At 42.0% G+C, this 18756-nt stretch overlaps 1 protein-coding gene across 3 annotated transcripts in view; it reads right to left on the minus strand.

Moving 5' to 3' along the window:
• The window catches only part of DNMBP (dynamin binding protein), a 98224-nt gene that overhangs the window by 17497 nt on the left and 61971 nt on the right, over positions 1-18756 (minus strand). The window lies entirely within an intron of this gene.

The raw sequence follows: 18756 nt of genomic DNA on the forward strand, positions 1-18756 counted from the left end.
GTGAACTCAGCCTTATACAAGAGGTAACACAGGACCAGCAATTTACAAAGTTACTCAAATATTATGTAAATTATAAAGTATCATATCAATATCACATTGTACAACCACTAGTAATGTATATGTGAACGTGTTACTTTTCTATAGGTTACTATGTACATTGGCAGCAGAGTGATATTCACAAATACACAGCATAGAATGTATGTTTGGTGAGTTTTTGTATACGTAGGTGTTTGGAGAGTCATGTTGGGGCAGGTCAGAACAGTCACGCACCCAAATACTTTCTTCTGATTTTCAAATAATATACGTTCCTAATGAAAGATGGCAGATGACCAGAGACGGGTTATACTATGGACAAAAGGGGAAATTGCCCCAAGACCTCCACCATTTAGGGTCTTCACATCCACCTTATCCCTGTGGGTAAGCTCTTGTTGTATACATTTACCAGATGCCTATGACGTCACCCATAGGCTCCCATGGTAAAAACGTGAACCACACAGTATACGTTGTTTTACGGGATCCCGTAGTCTCCTATTTTGTATTCTCTGTATGGAAAGTATTACGTAGGAGCCGTGTGGCCGGATCACGCAGGCACCGTGTGGCCGGATCCCGTAGGAATGTTACTGTTATTTTGCTCTGTATAGCAGTATAGTACTGTACAGCCTACTTCAGAGGGAGCTCCATAGACCTGGATTCGGCCCTACATATTTCCTTACAACCCACTCGTCATTATTTTATATTGGTGAAATGATAAAGAAAATTAAATCCCATTGTTTTAAATAGGAAGAAGGGCTGGAACATTCAGTCCCACAGGCTCAAAACCCAACAGTGGAGGTTCTGCCAACAAAGGGGATTCCTGTACAGAGAACAAGCTCTATGTAAACCACTGCCAGCTCCAGGGGCCCCCATATAGAGCAGAGGGTGCGCCCCTAGCAAAAAAATAAAAATAAAATATGGGGTGCCCCTGGTGTTGCTTGACCCCCAAAAGACTACTAATCCAATTTCTATTGCACACAGGGTATATGGAAAGAGCTGCAGACATTTTCTGAACTACATTTCCTTGGACAGTTACAGGAAGATGCACGACTTATAATCAGGGTGTATTACTTGTAACAGGTAGGGCACTCGAAACCTTTGACACTGATAAATGACGCCAGAAATCACCCGGCAACGCAAACAAACAGAAATAATTCCGTCCCACGTTGTATCACATCCTCCTCACTCACCAACAACAGGTGAAAGAGTTACACTTGTGAAAGCCTTTGTATAATTTCCACTCAATAAAACTATTCACCGCACATTATATAATCACCAATGGCGGCCCATAGGCCGGAGAATAGAAACGTACAGCGGACAGCTATCAGCCACAACCACGTCGAATGTGCACCTTAATTCAACAGAGCAGGGAGAGCAGAAGCTTCAGGACACATCTGGCGCCGCTTATCTCCTGAGAAAATAAAAAACGATCAGGCTGGAAAAATTCATCTTCTCTGACCATTGTTGCCCTGATGGCTGGCATCGGCTCCAGGCTCCATAGAGTTAGATACTAATGGTGATGGCCAAGGAAGCGGATTTATGAGGGGCTGTTTGTTCAGGTCCCCACATTGTATAGCTCCAATAATTAACCCTGTGCTACATCTGCCACCCCTTGTCAATGAATACTGAATAAATGAATAATATTCCACCATTGTCCTGCATTATGCATCCCCCCACATTTCCACAACTACAATTATAGCGCTCACCACTAACAAATGCGACAGAAACGATAAGCGTTCAGACCAATGTAGAAGATTATTATTAGTTCCGAAAAGTTTGTCATAAAATAATTTGGATAGATCTGTCCAAATAATAATTAAAAAAAGACTAACCTACAATTATGAGTTAAGAAATAACACCCCCCCCCCCCTCTACATACACAACATATAAGGCAGTAGTCTGCAGTCTGTGGCATTCCAGCTTTTTGGAAACTATGCACTCCACTACAGCAGCGTAAAATGGTATAAGTCCTGCTGGATATATACCATATCGGCTAAGCATGTAGAGGATTGTCGGCCGGTCCCTGACATGTTCCTGCGTGAGACGGACTAGAAACTGGAGCAGAAATTTCTACGGATAATTACGGTTTATTAACATAACTATCGGAGCGCAACTTCAGGGAAAAAACAACCACAAACCGCAGCACTACAAGACAGAGTCGTATGTTACGTTGCGGGGATTATTCAGTGATTCTACCCAACCGTTGCTTGTATTGTTTCATTATGGGAGTGCCAACAGTGGGCCAGAGATCACTGGAGCTTGGCTATAACTAAAAGTGCCCATATACACTAGACAAACTTTAACCGGACCCGCTGATTTCAGTTATGTGTATAGGGGTGTCCCAACTCTTCCCCCCAAAGGCAGATGTCGGGGAAAGAAGAATCGGGATTGTTGTATTTCGGTTGAGCCAAGCGTACATGTGTATGGAGGTGGGGTCAGGAGGAATAGATGTTCGCCGAACGATCATTCACGGACAGCTATATAAGGTGCATGGCCACACAGATTATGTACAGTTTTGAAAATATTTTTTTTCCCCAATAAATCAATGTTTTATGTGTTTTTAAACAACTTTTACAGTTGGTTTTTGCCAGAGACAGTGCAGGACCAGCTTTCAGCCGAGCCGTCAGTGATGCTGAACTGACTGAATCGGCTTTGCCGGAACGATACAGCTTCCATGTATATAAGACACATGGAAGCTGTATCTTAAAATGTAAAAAACATTTATAATTAAAAGTCAATTTAAAAGTGGTTTAAAAACATTGATTAATTAAAAAAAAAAAATTATCTTCAAAAAGTGTACATAGACTTTACCTATACAATCTAAGGGCACATACATACTGGCACGGGGCCTATACAGCACCTCATGTATGAAGCCGTACATGCTCTCGCGGACTCGTGTGTATGGCGATATTCTTCCCTAGACGTAATGCCGATAACACCTCTGCAGATATAAATGGAACAATTCACATCTTTATCTGCCAGATTCCATATATCCTCCGTATGAAGTTGGGGGCTTCACATAGCGTGATAGTAGGGGCCCCATATACCTCTATGGAAACCCTATTACTGCTCTGTGCAAAACGGAGCCATAATACCACCTTGTGCATGAGCTCGAAGACCTTGTTCACACAGGAATATTGCTGATTGAGTTGAGAACGGCATAAGGCTGTATTCACACGTCACTTTTTTTGCCGTGATTTGTGTGAAATTGGGGTAAAATACAGCAGTTTTGAAAAGAAAAAAAACGCAGCAGAACGCCGCTATTCCATGACCATCGCGGCAACAACACGATTACGATATACAGCAAAACTCATTTGGCATTTGATAATCCAGAAAGTCTAATAATCAGGCACTTGATTCTGGCACAGAACTGTAATAAAAATCTGGATTCTCACAACACTAATGATGTGATTAAAAACAAAACTATGGTAAAATTCCTTTAATCCGGCATTAATGGGATTTGATAGGTGCCGAATTATCTGATATTTTGATATTTGATACTATATTCGGTCATAAAAAAAAAAGGATATGAAACTACAGTACATTGTAAAGATAAAAGGACGTTACGGAATAATCCCAAAATAAAACGTTAATAAACACAAATCTACTATAATAACTTTATCTTTCAATCTAGAGAATTTCCTAAGTATCTCTGCCTAGTCTCCTCCTTCCGGTCTTGTAAAATTCCATAGCATTTTGTAGCCATACATAAACTTTACTGCTGGAAAAAAGTTCCAGATTATCAGATTTTCTGTATTATTGGATGCCGGATTAGATAAACTTCACTGTTATAGTAGCATATTTTTTGTTAGTAGGTTATTTGGGGCTTTCTTGCTGGAGGTTCCGAACCCCAAATAAAAATATTTGAATAAAATAATTTTTATATAGTTTTCTATGACCCTCCAATAATCCAGAATATATAATAATCCAGTCCTTAATAGTTAGTAATAGATTATAGAGAATATATTTTTATATGTGTATTTGTTAATACAACACCATTCCTTTCATCTGGGATTAATGTAATTAAAAATTCCATATTAGCAGACATTCTGGACTATTGGAAGATTCCATAAAATGTTCCCGTAAGGGTACAAAACCTCCAGGAAATTCAGTTTCAATGAGATCACATTATCTAGCAATTCTAGACTGGAAAATAATTCAAAATGTTACTATAAAAAGTGTTTTAGAACATAAAAACCAATACACAAACAACATAAAAGAAAATTACTTTTCCAATACAACGATGGCTTCTCCATTTACTAATTATATTTACAAAGACCAAAGTTTGAAACAATGGGCATAAAAGTTCCCGGATGAGCACGGCCGGGGGATGGGGGGGGGGCTGATAGTGTGGAGGAGGGGGTGACACAATTCCCATCCATTGTCTCCCCTGGATGGAGTCTTGAACTTGTGCAAATCTCTGAAACTCATTTCGTCCCCCATCCCCCATCATTTCACAGCCTAAGCAACCTGCTGCTGCTGAGCTCCCTCCCAGCCCCCGACCCAGGAGAATAAAACTATGATCTGCATAATGGATTCTGCGAACTTCTCTACATAGAATTCAAGGGCAACTCTTACTATGGGCCCATCCTGTCAATGATTGTACATGTGCTGGTGCCCTCGGGAGGCTGGGTCAGGGTAGAGTTAAAGTTCCTAATACAGAAACCCAATACCTGGTGAGCTGGTGCAGACCATGCGTTTCTAATGGACTCTCTGCCTCTGCATTTACCTCTGTGCTTCAGGTCCCTCAATGCCGGGGGTCCTGTATCCCTTTGGGACACAGCTAAACCCCTCATCTCAGAGTATTGTCATCTCAACAGCCGGGGATCTCTGCCGCAGGGACAATAGAGGAGGGAGAAAAGAAGGCCTGGAGACAAGGATTTAGGCTGGTGCCTGGGGGGGGGGGGGTAATACATGGCAGAGGGCTCTGGAGTTTATGGTACCCTGGTTATATCAGTGAGGTCTCGAATATAAGTATATTACTTTGGTTGGGCGTTTATCCAGTGCAGTTTTACATATACCGTTGATACATGGGGGGGGGGGGGGGGGACGTGAATTTCCATGGACACAGGGCGGTGATCTAAACCCCTGCGTCTGATATTTTTTATGAATTCGACCCAACAACCGTTTTAGCGTTGGGACAACGGCGCTCAATGCCCCTAAGGGCACATGGCAATATTCAGGAACTGTAAATGCACTACCCATGGGTCCATACTAGAATGGGGCCCGAATGCTCTAGTGAACCCAATGCAGATCATCATAGGGCTCTATGCCAATACAAGTTCAGTAGAACAGCGACGGGACGGCTTTGGGTCAAAGTGTTGTGGTCGTAATACAGACCCTAAACCGCAGCTACATTACGGTCACGTGAAACTGGTCATAGAGGGAAAATTCAATAAAAAATATCGTGCAACAAAATTTCACGGCTGAAACATGCGTGGCATATTTCACTATGGTCTCTGTATGGTAATGGGGTGGGCAAGATGGGCAAACCAAAAGGGTCTCGAAGTACAACCAGTGTCACCATTTTAACCTCTGTGATAAACCCAACAGAATCAAGACAGATGATTTCTTTAATCTGTCAATAAATGTGCCAGATTATCAGACATTCTGGATTATCAGATGATTACAGAATACATAATATTTCTGAATCTCCAGAAAAACAGACAAAATGCTAACAGTCTCCGCTGCGGGACATGAACTTGAGCACATGCCGTTTCTGTAACATTGCACCCATAAAAATCTACGGACCAATACTGCACCTCGGTATGCAGCTTATTTTATAGTGAGGCACAAAGATTCGTACGGTCTATTACATGCTGTATTTTAGAGGCATTCTCAGAGACAACAATACGGCAGCATGTGGATATGGAACCGTTATGTAGAACTTTATAAGCTCCATGCGTTGTACAGGGTCCATGCTGAACCCCTGGGGGCTGTAAGATTGGATGTACACATGCTCTGTATAGAAGCATTCCCTATGGCGGGCTCAAAGTACCCTAGATCAACACTGAACACGAGATCTGGGCGACAAACCCTGTGCAAGCTGCTGTATTGGTGGCCATATTAATTTTCACTATGGCCGCCATTTCCCATAAATAGATAAAATTAGAATATTCAACGACTTGACAGATAAGAACTCCAAGTCTTGTGATTCGTTCTTTCATTTTAGAAAAAAATATGTTGATACAATTGTGAATTTATACAGTTAACAAGAAAACAAAGTCGTCTGAAGGTTACAAAACCTCTGGATTTTTTGCAGCTGTGAGATTTCCCTTTACTATGAAAAAAGATTTTGCAGGAACGTTAAACGGTCGTCTTTTTTATGGTCACCGCAGCCTGTGTGACGCAGGACAATGTGCGTTACTTACTAGACAGGACTCCATCTCACAGACAACGCAGATCTACCATGGGTCTGGTTAATGAGGAACAAACACGCAAGACGGCCCGTATGCATCAAGAGTATGTGCCCTTATTTCCTCAATACTACGAATTATTATCCATGGGAATGTAGAAGAAAGTTTAACACACTGAGAAATCTTGTCAGATGGTAATGGCCCCTTGCCAAAAGGCACCTGCGTGCACCAACGGCGTACGTACTATAGAGAAAGCCCATGCGCCTGCTATAGGGCCCCTGTAGAGAATAGGGCCCAGTCTTGCTTGGTCCAATCATCTTTTATATTAGGCAATGAGAACCTGGGCAGTACTCCACTCCCCTGCAATAATGCAAACAAGAGGATTAGCCCATGGGTCATGGAAAGGGCATTTAGGGGTAAACAACCACAAGGCCCTTCCGTCCTGCGTTGGAAAACCCAGCACCATAATGGTTGGCCCATTTGGATCTGTGCGATCTTTGTGGTGCCAAGATGTGAACATATTTTAACCCACAATACCCGGTTAGACGGTCAGCGGAATAAGTGCCGCCATTTATATCAGCCTGTAGTTTGCCTTTGGTCATAAAACGTATTTTTTCAGTGGAGTAGGGAATGCTACCAATTCTAGCACCGGATTGCTTCCACTCGAAGGGTGAACCTCCAAAAACAGCAGTGTTTTAGTGATTTACCCTGTATGCAACCCTCTAATATACACATCATTTGCCTTTGGTTCAGCCGTGACTTAAGGTCATTAAGTGCTTGGTACAGTAGCAGGTTGAGGCCGCAGAACAATGTCATGCAAATCCAAGGCAGCGTGTAACATTATCCGAAAGTATCTTGAGTAAACATGGAAATCCGAACGAGAAAAACCACACGCTTTACATATACACCAGCAGCTGAAGTATATAATAATAATGCGAGACACAAAATCACAGACACTGTAATCTAAGAGGTCACTGCTTTGTAGCTGTGGTATATACAGTTGGCTGAATGATCTTCCTTGACTGCCACATAATCATGCCCAAAGAACGCACTCATGTTGTTCAAATGGGTGGAGGCGAGATAAGCGGCTAACACCACACCTTTGGCATCGCCAATCACCCAGGGAGACAGATTAAGTTAAAATCTGACCATCACCTCCAGTCATGGGACAGTCGGACTTGTACCTACAGACATAAGGTTGGTGGTGGATTCCCCCTGTAAAATATTGTGAATACAGCCCACTTGTACAGAAACTTTGCCTCTCAATGGGATAGCTTTTTAAGTATTTATATATTTACAGTAGTATGTTTTATCAGTATATGGAGTCGTTAGGGCATATGGACATCATGGAGCACAGAACGGCTAACAAAGAGCGGCTCTCGATCTGGCGGACCTGGTCCATCTATGTTGGCCATGTATTTGAATGTTTGGATTGTAATGCTACAATTCCCCTGTAGTGGCCACTGCAGGGAAAAGGTATGGCCAGCCACAGATTTTGAAGCCGAAACCACAGTGATCACCTGATCTCTAGGGCGTCCCCAATATAAAAAGGGGTTGTCAGGAGAAAAGTTGGGAGTTTGATAAAACCCCAAAGAAGGAACAGTCCCTTTGCAATTAAGCACTTTATAAACAATGGCTACTTAAACGGTAAATTGCTGGTTAGTATTTAGCACATTTACAAGGCCAGGTAGGTAGTAGTATAAATTGCATACTTAGTTGTATATAAACAGATAAACGGGGCATACAGAGAAGGGGCACCACAAAATAATCTAATTGTAACCCCCTTTTTGATGTTGGTCCCATGCCACTATAAACCTTTCATCCAATGACTGAGTATTCAGTGCTTGTATGACTTTCCCAACTCATGTAGGAGAGAACAGCAGCATAACCCTCAGGACCGTTCTCCCTTGTTTTCTAATGTTGCACAGGTTTGCTATAAAGAAGCCAACCTGACCTGTGCTATCCCCCCCCCCCCTTCCAGGGACTGCTACTATTGTACTTATGACCTCCATAAACACACAAACAATAAATCTATTGAGTCCGCTGGTGAACTATTTATTGCAGGAATGGTTGCAAAATATGCTCCGGCTCATGCACTTGGTCACGACGACCTTTCAACCAATAAATGTCATTCTGAGGCTTTAGCAATAAACTCTTGTTTTTCTGCTTCTCACTTAATGTTCACCTTTAAACACCATTTTACACATATATTTATATATTTTTTTCAACATAAAAAGTTGAAAAATCCCGTACTGATCCGGATTTACGGTCTGTATCATAGTCCAGAGCTGCCCTCATCATTTTGCTGGTTGTCACGTGAACCAGTCGACAAGAATGTCGTCAGACACACCCCTAAATCTTAGAGTTCTGAAAATACAGTGTTACAGTTTGCTTTTCTTAGGGTCTATTCACACTGCCCAATTCTTTGGGCTGGTATAGGTCAGTATACCTGCTGTTTAAATGTATGGAATAGTGTAGCCGACTACTCAATTCTATACAGAGCCATACCCATAGGCATGCGATGGGAAATCCTTCAATGTATACAGTGAACGCAGTGTGAATAGACCCTTACGTCAGACTACTATACTAGACTACTAGTATAAAGAGAACACTTCCCAGAATGCAAATCAATGGAGCAAGTCCTCCGCAGACATTGAGCTAACAAGAAGTACTGGAAGATTTCACCTCTGAAGCTTGCAGAATTGTGAATGCAGCTTTGGCGTATAATACAGGTTGTAACTCTGGATCAGAACAGTACGTAGTACTGTAGAATAAGTTACTATTTTCTGTTATAGTTTTATTTTAGAAAACGGCGTTCTAAAGGTGAACATATGCTTTAAGGTTTGCATATCAAATTAAATTAACAGCCCCCAAAAAGTAATGGAGCTGAAATCCCCCTTTAAACATACCACATCCTACTCCATGAATTCATAGCTATTTGTGGGCTATATAATCCATTATGCAAGTGAATTGTGTGAATTGTTATAATGAAGGTCATAAAATCTGAATTTCACAACCATTGTAAATGTTTACAGCTAGCAAGCATCTGTTAGATATTGTGATCTGCATATAGGAGCACAGTCATGATCTGTTCAGAAGGCCCAGCAGCAAAGATACGGATGTAAAGCAATGCTGCGTTCAGTCACCTGTTTCAGGAATCAAGAAAAATAAGACCATCACAATTGTAGGCTTCTAGGTTTAGACACCACAATTATACTCCTCACGCCACTAATACAGTGGAATAAAAAAAATCTGCTAGTTATTTGTCCACTTATAAACACATACATACATACATATATATATATATATGAAAAAAAGTCCATTTAAAAAGGGTTCTCTACCTTATGTATAGATAATTAAAGGAGTTTTCTGGTTAAAAAAATAATTCAGATACCGTATTATGGAATTCGGAGTTTATAGATATCCGATTCAGGGCCCTCATCTATTAGCCCGTGCGGTGAGCGACAAGTAAAGATTGTCCCTCTCTGGAGAACCCAAGACAAACTGCGATCAGTTTTTAAAGAGTCTCTGTCACCACATTATAAGTGCCCTATCTCCTACATAATGTGACCGGTGCTGTAATGTAGATAACAGTGGTTTTTATTTAGAAAAACAATCAATTTTGACAGAGTAATGACCTATTTTAGATTTATGCTAATGACTTTCTTAATAGACAACTCGGCGTGTTTTTACTTTTTGACCAAGTAGGCGTTGTGGAGAGAAGTGTATGATGCTGACCAATCAGTGACCAATCAGCGTCATACACTTCTCTCCATTCATGTAATCAGCACATAGTGATCCTGCGTTGTTCACTATGTGTAGCCACATACTCCGACATTAACGTTACTGAAGTGTTGAGAGTTAATAGACATCACCTCCGGGCAGGACGCGATGTCTATTCACAATCCCGACACTTCGGTAACATTTGTGTGGGACTTACAGCACAGCAAGCGTAATCTCATGAGATCACACTGTAAATAACAGCATCGATCATATTATGTAGAAGATAGGCCACTTATAATGTGGTGACAGAGCCTCTTTAAGGTCAGGGGACACTTAGGGTATGTGCACACACACTAATTACGTCCGTAATTGACGGACGTATTTCGGCCGCAAGTACCGGACCGAACACAGTGCAGGGAGCCGGGCTCCTAGCATCATAGTTATGTACGATGCTAGGAGTCCATGCCTCTCTGCAGGACAACTGTCCCGTACTGTAATCATGTTTTAAGTACGGGACAGCAGTTCCACGGAGAGGCAGGAACTCCTAGCATCGTACATAAGTATGATGCTAGGAGCCCGGCTCCCTGCACTGTGTGCGGTCCGGTACTTGCGGCCAAAATACGTCCGTCAATTACGGACGTAATTAGTGTGTGTGCACATACCCTAATAAGAAAGAAGCCAAATGTTTCAAATAAACAGATCTGATGAACACTCCTTTAGGTTTTACAGTTCAGTTGGATGTCACTCTTGCCTGGCATTTTTAGGATGCATACCTGCCAACAGTCCTTTTTTTCGAGGGACTCTTCCGTGAACAAGACTAAAAAAACTGGGGCATATGCAAGTCTGCGACAAAAGGGAGGTTTAGGGTTTTTTGTGACGATCCTGGAGGCAAGATCGACAGGAGCACTCACAAAGACGTTCAACAGATCACAAAAAAAAAAGCAAAAGAACATCAGATGACCGGCAATCTGATCTCTCATTTCTATGATCGGTGCACAACCAGAGCCCAGTGCAATTTAGTTTTTTTGTACTACACACAATTGCAAGACTGAGAATACAGGTAAGTGACCACTGGACACCAGGTACTGGGGCATCAACCACTGGTCACCAGAGGTTTAGGGTAATTAATACGGATATAAAGTAACCACTAATAAGAGAAATGTACAGATATCCAAACTGTGTAATGTAATGTATATATTCCACATAGTTACTCATAATAATCCTCTAACAAGTCCTGGGCACCATATCACACCATGCTGTCGTCTATGTTCCAGAGATTCTCAAGGTCCATTAATATTACATTTCAGCACAGCTGAAGAGTTACTGGTGGCTCCAGAGACACGAGATCACAGACAGGGGAGTAACCAGTGAACCTTTTGTACACTTTCCCTAAAGAAACTGATAGCATTACCTGAGAACTCAGAGCGGCTTTTGTTAGGAGTAATACCGAGCAAAGTAGAGCCCAGAGACTTACAATGGAAAGTTATTAGCTGGATCTCAGGAGACTTCATCTCTCTGCACTGGGCTATACGATACAATTACTGCAGATTAAAAATTCAAGGTTACATGGAAAACTTGCACCGACACTATACAACATGAAAGACTTTCCCAGTAGAGTATATAGAGGTCAAGCGACCCCAGAGCCAAGATAAAAATAAGGTCCCCGTCAGTTTCTGTTTGACACTACCACACTCATAATGACCCGGGCCAGGAGGTCCTGCTTCACCCACACCTGGTAGACAAATGACAATAGACTTTAGGAGGTCAGTTAGACTCTTCCATGGGCCAGTTAAATTTTTTAAGAAAGCCAGCCAGGCAATAAGGATGTCATAGACATCAAAAGAAAACAAAGTGCATTAGTTGCCTTGCTCATGGAATCTGTCAGACCTAAATGATAGCAGTGGTCCGATAAACCACACACAGACAGCACCTTCTGAAGCTGGGGCCGGGAAGGGTCAAGTCTTGCTTGCTTAACCCACTAGATCCTAGCAGGTTTGATAGATAAATAAGTTATCTAAAATGTCACCCTATGACAGAAACTGACAGGCAAAGTCTGGTGAAGACCGTTCCAAAAACATTCAGGGTCCTAGCAAATCCAATATGTTATGCAAGCTGTGAGGATACAAATGTGCCAATCTTGAATTTTGGTGGAATGACCCTGTCCATGAGATGTCCAATCCTCAAAGTCCATGAAGATATGTTGGTTTCCAATAAATAGAATACTAACATGGTTTTCTGTGGCTACTTAAGTATGTAAAAGCTGGACAAAAAAGTAGCAAGACAGACAAAAGCATGGATACTTTGTTATTTGGCGTTAGAGAAGACTTGAGAATACTGTGCATGGGCAAAAAAACAACAAAAAAACAACAAACAAAAACAATGAGTAAGATCCTTGGCCAAATCGAACTGAACAAAAAATCACTAGACTGAAGATTTCCCGTATTCTACTAATTATTTGAGGACTCCATAGAAGAGACAATTAGGATTGGAAGAGTTGGAGAAAAGACTGTGTTGCAATGTCGTGGTGAGTTTTGCCATGATTTTGCCAAAACTGTGATTCTGAAAAAAACAAACAAACGCAAAAACCAAGGGGATTATTTTTCCACCATTATCAGGTGAGGGTCCAGTCTAGGACAGATTGGCAAACACTAAATGTACATGTCATCAGTGGTGTAGAGGTTGCAGTAGCACCCAAGCTCCGAATCCCATTGGAAGCCAAGGTCCTTTGTATTGTAAGAGAACAATAATACTATAAATGTTTAGCGAGAGTTGGGGAGGCCTTGGTGAAGATTTTACATGGAGGCCTTGAAGATACAATTCACTCCTCCGACGGGTGTACATTGAGTTTCATAGTATCAAAGGATTAAAAACTGGACTCCGAATGCCAGTAACAAATATATTCGGGGAAATCTGGTATAACTCAGAACTCAGAAGAAAGTTTTTAAATCGGAACTGGTTTCACCTGCATCTTCCCTTATTCCAGGTCAATGAGACTTGCTAGAGGGCAGAAAGTATGTGACAATTACAGGTTAGGCTTAGTTCAAATCTGCGCTACGGCTCCGTTCCGAAGTTCCGTCTGAGCTTTCCGTCGGAAAGGATCCTTGACAGACACAACGGAAACCATAGCGTAGTCTACTACGCTGTTCATTCCGTCAAAACGACAGAACCCTTGCACAGCTGAGACAAACGGAAACCATTGGCACCGGATCCGTCACTATTGAAATCAATGGTGATGGAAACGGAAACATATGGTTTCCGTTTGTGTCTATCAGGGCTCAGTTCCGCCGGAAAGCTATGACGGAACGGAGCCATAGCGCAGATGTGAACGAAGCCTTACTCTGCCAAAGCAGGAATTCATTAATTCATATACATGAGCAGAACAGCCCTGTGTGTCACTGAAGACTGCCTGAAGGTAAAAAGTCTTGTCTTTCGAAGGTGAGGCCATTTATAAACTCAGCTACAGGTCATCATGTCATCTACAGTATGAATGAGTGAAAACAAATAAAGCTGCCCATATGCATTGGGTAGAATGTAGACGGCATATATAAGGGTCATAATCGTGTAAATGACCCCCCAAAACATTTCCAACACAATTATTTGCTACAGTTGAACAATGGGCCCTTAAAGGGGGAGTCCAGGATTAGAAAAACACAGCTGTTGTCTTTGAAAAACAGCACCACACCGGTCTATAGGTTGTGTGTGGTATTGCAGACCAGCTACATTCACTTCAATGAAGCTAAGTTGCAATACCACACACAACCCATGCACAGGTGTGGCGCTATTTTTTATTAAAGAAAGCAGCCATGTTTTTCTAATCTTTTTTTCTAGTCGTTAGCAGACAAGACAAGAGAAAAGACAAATGATCTCAAAAGTAATAAAAGTATAAAGTCTTTTCAACGGAAATTATCCGCCATATCGACGATCATCGCTCGTTTTTACCAATTTATCTTCAGGTGTAAAAAGGATAGAGATGAATCTACGTCCACACTTCTGCTGGCTGACAGGGCACATACTCCTTCATTACCATGATATGCACAGAAACTTTCAGCCCAGAAGATAAGTTGGCAGCAGAAGCACCCACTAATTTTTTTTTTTTATTAGGACATTTTAAAGGGTCTTTTCTGAGAAGCAAGGAGCATTCATTCAATAGTACGTAGTATTTTTTTTAGATCCCAGCAGGAAACATACCATGACATATAGGTCTAATGTGTGCCAGCTCAAGACACCGGCTGTAATGCGGACATGCCAACTAGCAGGCAGCTTTACAAGTACGCGGTGTCTGTCAAGTGGGGGAGGGGGGTTGTAACCATGCGCATAACTTGGAAGCGGTTTTAATGAACCATCCATAATCCCAGACAGATATATGTTTATATTCCCTTACACATCTTATTCATTCTTTATTTTCCATCATAATATTATTTTAACATTGCTTGGAAATAATCCAAATGTTACAATCTTCTAAAAACTAAACTCACGGACGAGATACAAAAACAACAACAACTATGTTACAACTACTTTAGTATTCTAAGGCTTCCTGCACACGGCCGTAGCAGTGTCTACGTTCTGTGATTTTGGGCCGCGGAATGTCATCTGCGGGCCGCCCGCAATCACGTACCGAGCACACATAACATGACATTGATTTCAATAAGCCCGGACCGCAAATGCGGACTGTATAAGGAAGTCCTATTTTTTTGCGGTCCGGGCAATGCATGGACCGTGGAAACCACGTTCGAGTGCATTGGACCATAGGAAAGCATGCATTGTATACTATACGCATCTGCGGATAGTATACGGCTGCAAAACTCCGGTCGTGCGCATGACACCTAAGGCCTCGTTCAGATAACACTACTGTCACACTCATGGGCGTATACAGAAGAGAGGGGGCCCATACCAAAGATTAAGATAAGCCTCCATTATAGTGTCCAGTTTTGCCACACAGGACAGAAGGGCCTGGTGTATTGTTCTCCCCCCCCCCCTTTAATGACCCTTGAACCAATACCTTGACCCCTTGCTTTCCAACAATGAAGTTTCTGTGGAGTGGGGAGTCCTGCACAAGTTCTCACCACCCAATAGCAAAAGGGATGGAACAAGGACTGGGACCTCTTTTATCAAGGACCCCACACAGCTTCTATGGTACACACGACCTTGGTGACAGACAAGAATATACTTTTAGGTGTGATAATGCGGGTGTTCCTTTTTTGTTTTCCTAAATAAATATTCCTACCGAAGACTACGTTCAGAATTGTATGCAAGAACGTCACCTATGGTTTTTACAAGCTGTTTTTGTTATTTTATGCACTTTGGATAGAATCTAAAAACAAATGTGGACAGAAAACACAACACAGTGGCATCTTTTCTGCAAAACAAACAAAAACACAACAAAGCTTAAAAATGCATAACAATTGAAACTCGATCAACTCAGCCCTCAAAACAACGTTTATGTTAATTAGCTTGCACCAATTTAATTCTTTAAAGGAACACTCTGGGCAAAACGTATTTACAGGGTTATGCCTAGTGCAGGGCCTGAGGGGGCGGTGCATGACAAGGATTCAAAAGCACCTAGGAGAGAATTCCTGTGTCATGCTCCGCCCCCTCAGGTCCCGCACTTTGTATAACAGTATCTGTTTTGCCTGGAGTGTTCCTTTAATACACAGTCATTATATGGAATGCTGCTATTACAAGCTGTAAATGGTCAATAGAAACTTTGGTTCTGCTGGTGTATTTCCTAAGGCTACATGCGGCAGAGAATCTGACTTTTTAGCAGCCCAAGAAGGATTTTATGGCCATATTAATAGAAGGCAAAATACAGACTAGGGCTTAGAAGACACAATAAGTAGGCGAGTGCCACATTTCTTTACATAATTCCGTAATTACAGCCTGAAATAGAGAGTCTTAAGTATTACATTCTTGTAAAAGGCGTCCATTTTTCCTCAATGACTAATTAACAAACATTTAGAACTTGCATGCTTGTCAAGGGTGAGGAGAAACCTGCCCGAATGACTCTTGAGAACATAGTATTTGAATATAACAACAATCTACTGGCGTGAAAACTTCCGGTCCAGAATCTGGTGTAAAGGGCTGAAGGTAAAGCGGATCTCGTTATTGCCATAAAACACTATGTGGATATAAAAGGTACTGCATTGAATTATCAAGCGTAAAAAAATGGGGAAAACACAAAGAAGGGATGAGGATCTATGTATTTCTACGAAGCCTGGGTGGCTCTGTGACTAAATGTTTGCTCCATAGATGCTAAAAATGGCTGCTACTTAGACTCCGCAAAGCATAAGAGCATAACTGGATAGGGATTATCAACTAGATTATTTCATACAGTAAAGGCCCTATTACATCGGCCGATAATTGGCCAATGCAGCGAGCGCCGATGAACGAGACATCGTTGATCGGCGCTCGTTTGCTCCTGTCACAAGGAGCCATGGATGTGGACGAGCGGACGATACTCCAATCGCTCGTTCCCATACGTTACTATCATGTCGGCAGCGCGTCTCCCTCTTTACACAGGGAGATGCGCTGCCGACAACAATAATCTTTTACTTCTTTAAAACGATTCGATCAGCAGATGATCGAGTGTTTGCGCGTTCATCTGCTGATCGCAGCCCTGTCTACACAGATCAATTATTGGCAACGAGTGTTCTATGATCCGATAATTACCCAGTGTAAAACCCCCCTTTACATGGCATATCCGTAGGGAAACTATATGTGGAAAAAAAAAAAGTCTGTAACTGAGAATAGTTACCATGGGGGCAGAGAGACCCTTCAATTATTCGGTTCCTGTCAACTAAAGTATAGAGGATCCAGCTAACAGTTTAACATGGTTTCCATGGTGGTGTTCTCCTGCAAATCAGCTGCTGTCCCTGTGTCGTGAATGTTCGGCCTTGGGACAGGAGGTCGCTGATGAGGATGTACATTTAGCACCCCTATGCTTATCCAAAAACATCCAGATAGGGAATTTAGATTGTGAGCTCCACTGGGGACAGTGAGTAAAGACAACCTCTGAACAACGCTGCGGAACATGTTCGAGCTACGCAAGCAACATAAATAAATGTAAAATAATTTGCCTATTTCTATTATTCCTACCAAAGTTGAACACACAAAACATGGAGCAGATGCTCAAATCATCGGATTGGATCAGATCGGTTACTATAGGTAATTTGTGCTACTTTTGTGACTGCTTGGAGTAGGACCCCACCAACCGCTTGAAGGAGGAGTTGTATTGAGCCGTCGCCCAGCATGTGTCCCCCATTATATACAAGACTTATACACAGAAAATCCACCAAGGTTGGGGGAAACTGACCGGTACATGTTACAAGGGCTGGTAGTGTTTTTAACATGTTTCAGCTATAAAATCTGCAGCCAAATAACGTGCCAATTCGTGGTAAAACGTGTGTTGGTATTGACCGTGGCACACAACTGGCCTATGTCAATACACCCTGCGAAATTAGATTGCACCCCCCACTGAAGTCAGGGACTGATATGAGCAATTACAACTTGTTCATGGAGACTATACGCAATATACACTAAATAACCTAAATTTGCTTTTCTTCATTTGTAGGATTCTTAGTTTCACGTTTCCTTATCTTCATGAAGCGATTATGCCGACAGACGTCAAGTTTGCTAACTTTACAACAGGACCCACACATACAAAGTTGTATGTTACAACGTTTTTTTTTGCTCCATTTTTCCCAGAGAGTTCACTTCGGACTGCGATGATCTGTTCTATGATCAGTCCATAGCTCCAGCCCTTTAGCAAACATTGCATGATGCAACCTGACATCTCCACGCAGCGATTACAAAGAAAGTTGGAGACGGAAAGGAGGAGTCAGTGAAAGTATGTCAGGCGAGGGGGAGGGAGGGGTGAGAGGTGAATTCGAGGGAAGATAATTAATTTTGGTGTGTGGGGGGGGGGGGGGTGGGCTACATAGATTTGCTTAAATCGGCACAAAGATTCTCTATGAAAAACAAGGCTACATTTGTGCATAAGATACAGAAGTGGACACTTTAAGAGGCTTATTATTTGATACCTTAAGTGTTAAACCCAAGTTGTAAGTACAAATCGAAACATATCCTGCATTTTTCGGACATACTGGGAATCGTAGATCCACATACAGAGGACCTCTTTTATTTGACAATAATATCCAGTAAAATAAAATTGAAAAAAAACACACGTAAAAAATATTCCTAGTTCTATCTATTTACTGGAAAAGCGAAGTATCACCCAACTTTTCCCAACTCCTGAATAGAATATGTGCATTGTTATACAAGCATACACTGTCCACCCCTACAGCGCCAATCGAAATAATGCCCTGTGTTAACAGGGCAACGATCAGCCGATGAACGAGCAAACACGGACAATAAAATGGTCGCTAGACGGCAGCACATCGCCCTATAAATCAGGAAGATGCGCTGCCGACATGACGGAAATGTATGGGGACAAACGATCATATTAAATGATCGCTCGTCCCCATACATAACCAATCATCGCGCCTTGTGAAAGGAGCAAACGTGCGCTGATAGGCGAGTCTGGTCGATCAGCGGTTGGTAACATGGCCCATATCGGACCTCAAGTCCTTTTTGAATCTGGTACAGCAACAAGGTTGGATTGGCCCACCTGAGTACCTGGTAGGCCCAG

The sequence above is a fragment of the Rhinoderma darwinii genome, chromosome 11 (genome assembly GCF_050947455.1).
Source record: "Rhinoderma darwinii isolate aRhiDar2 chromosome 11, aRhiDar2.hap1, whole genome shotgun sequence".
Classification (NCBI taxonomy): Eukaryota; Metazoa; Chordata; class Amphibia; order Anura; family Rhinodermatidae; genus Rhinoderma; species Rhinoderma darwinii.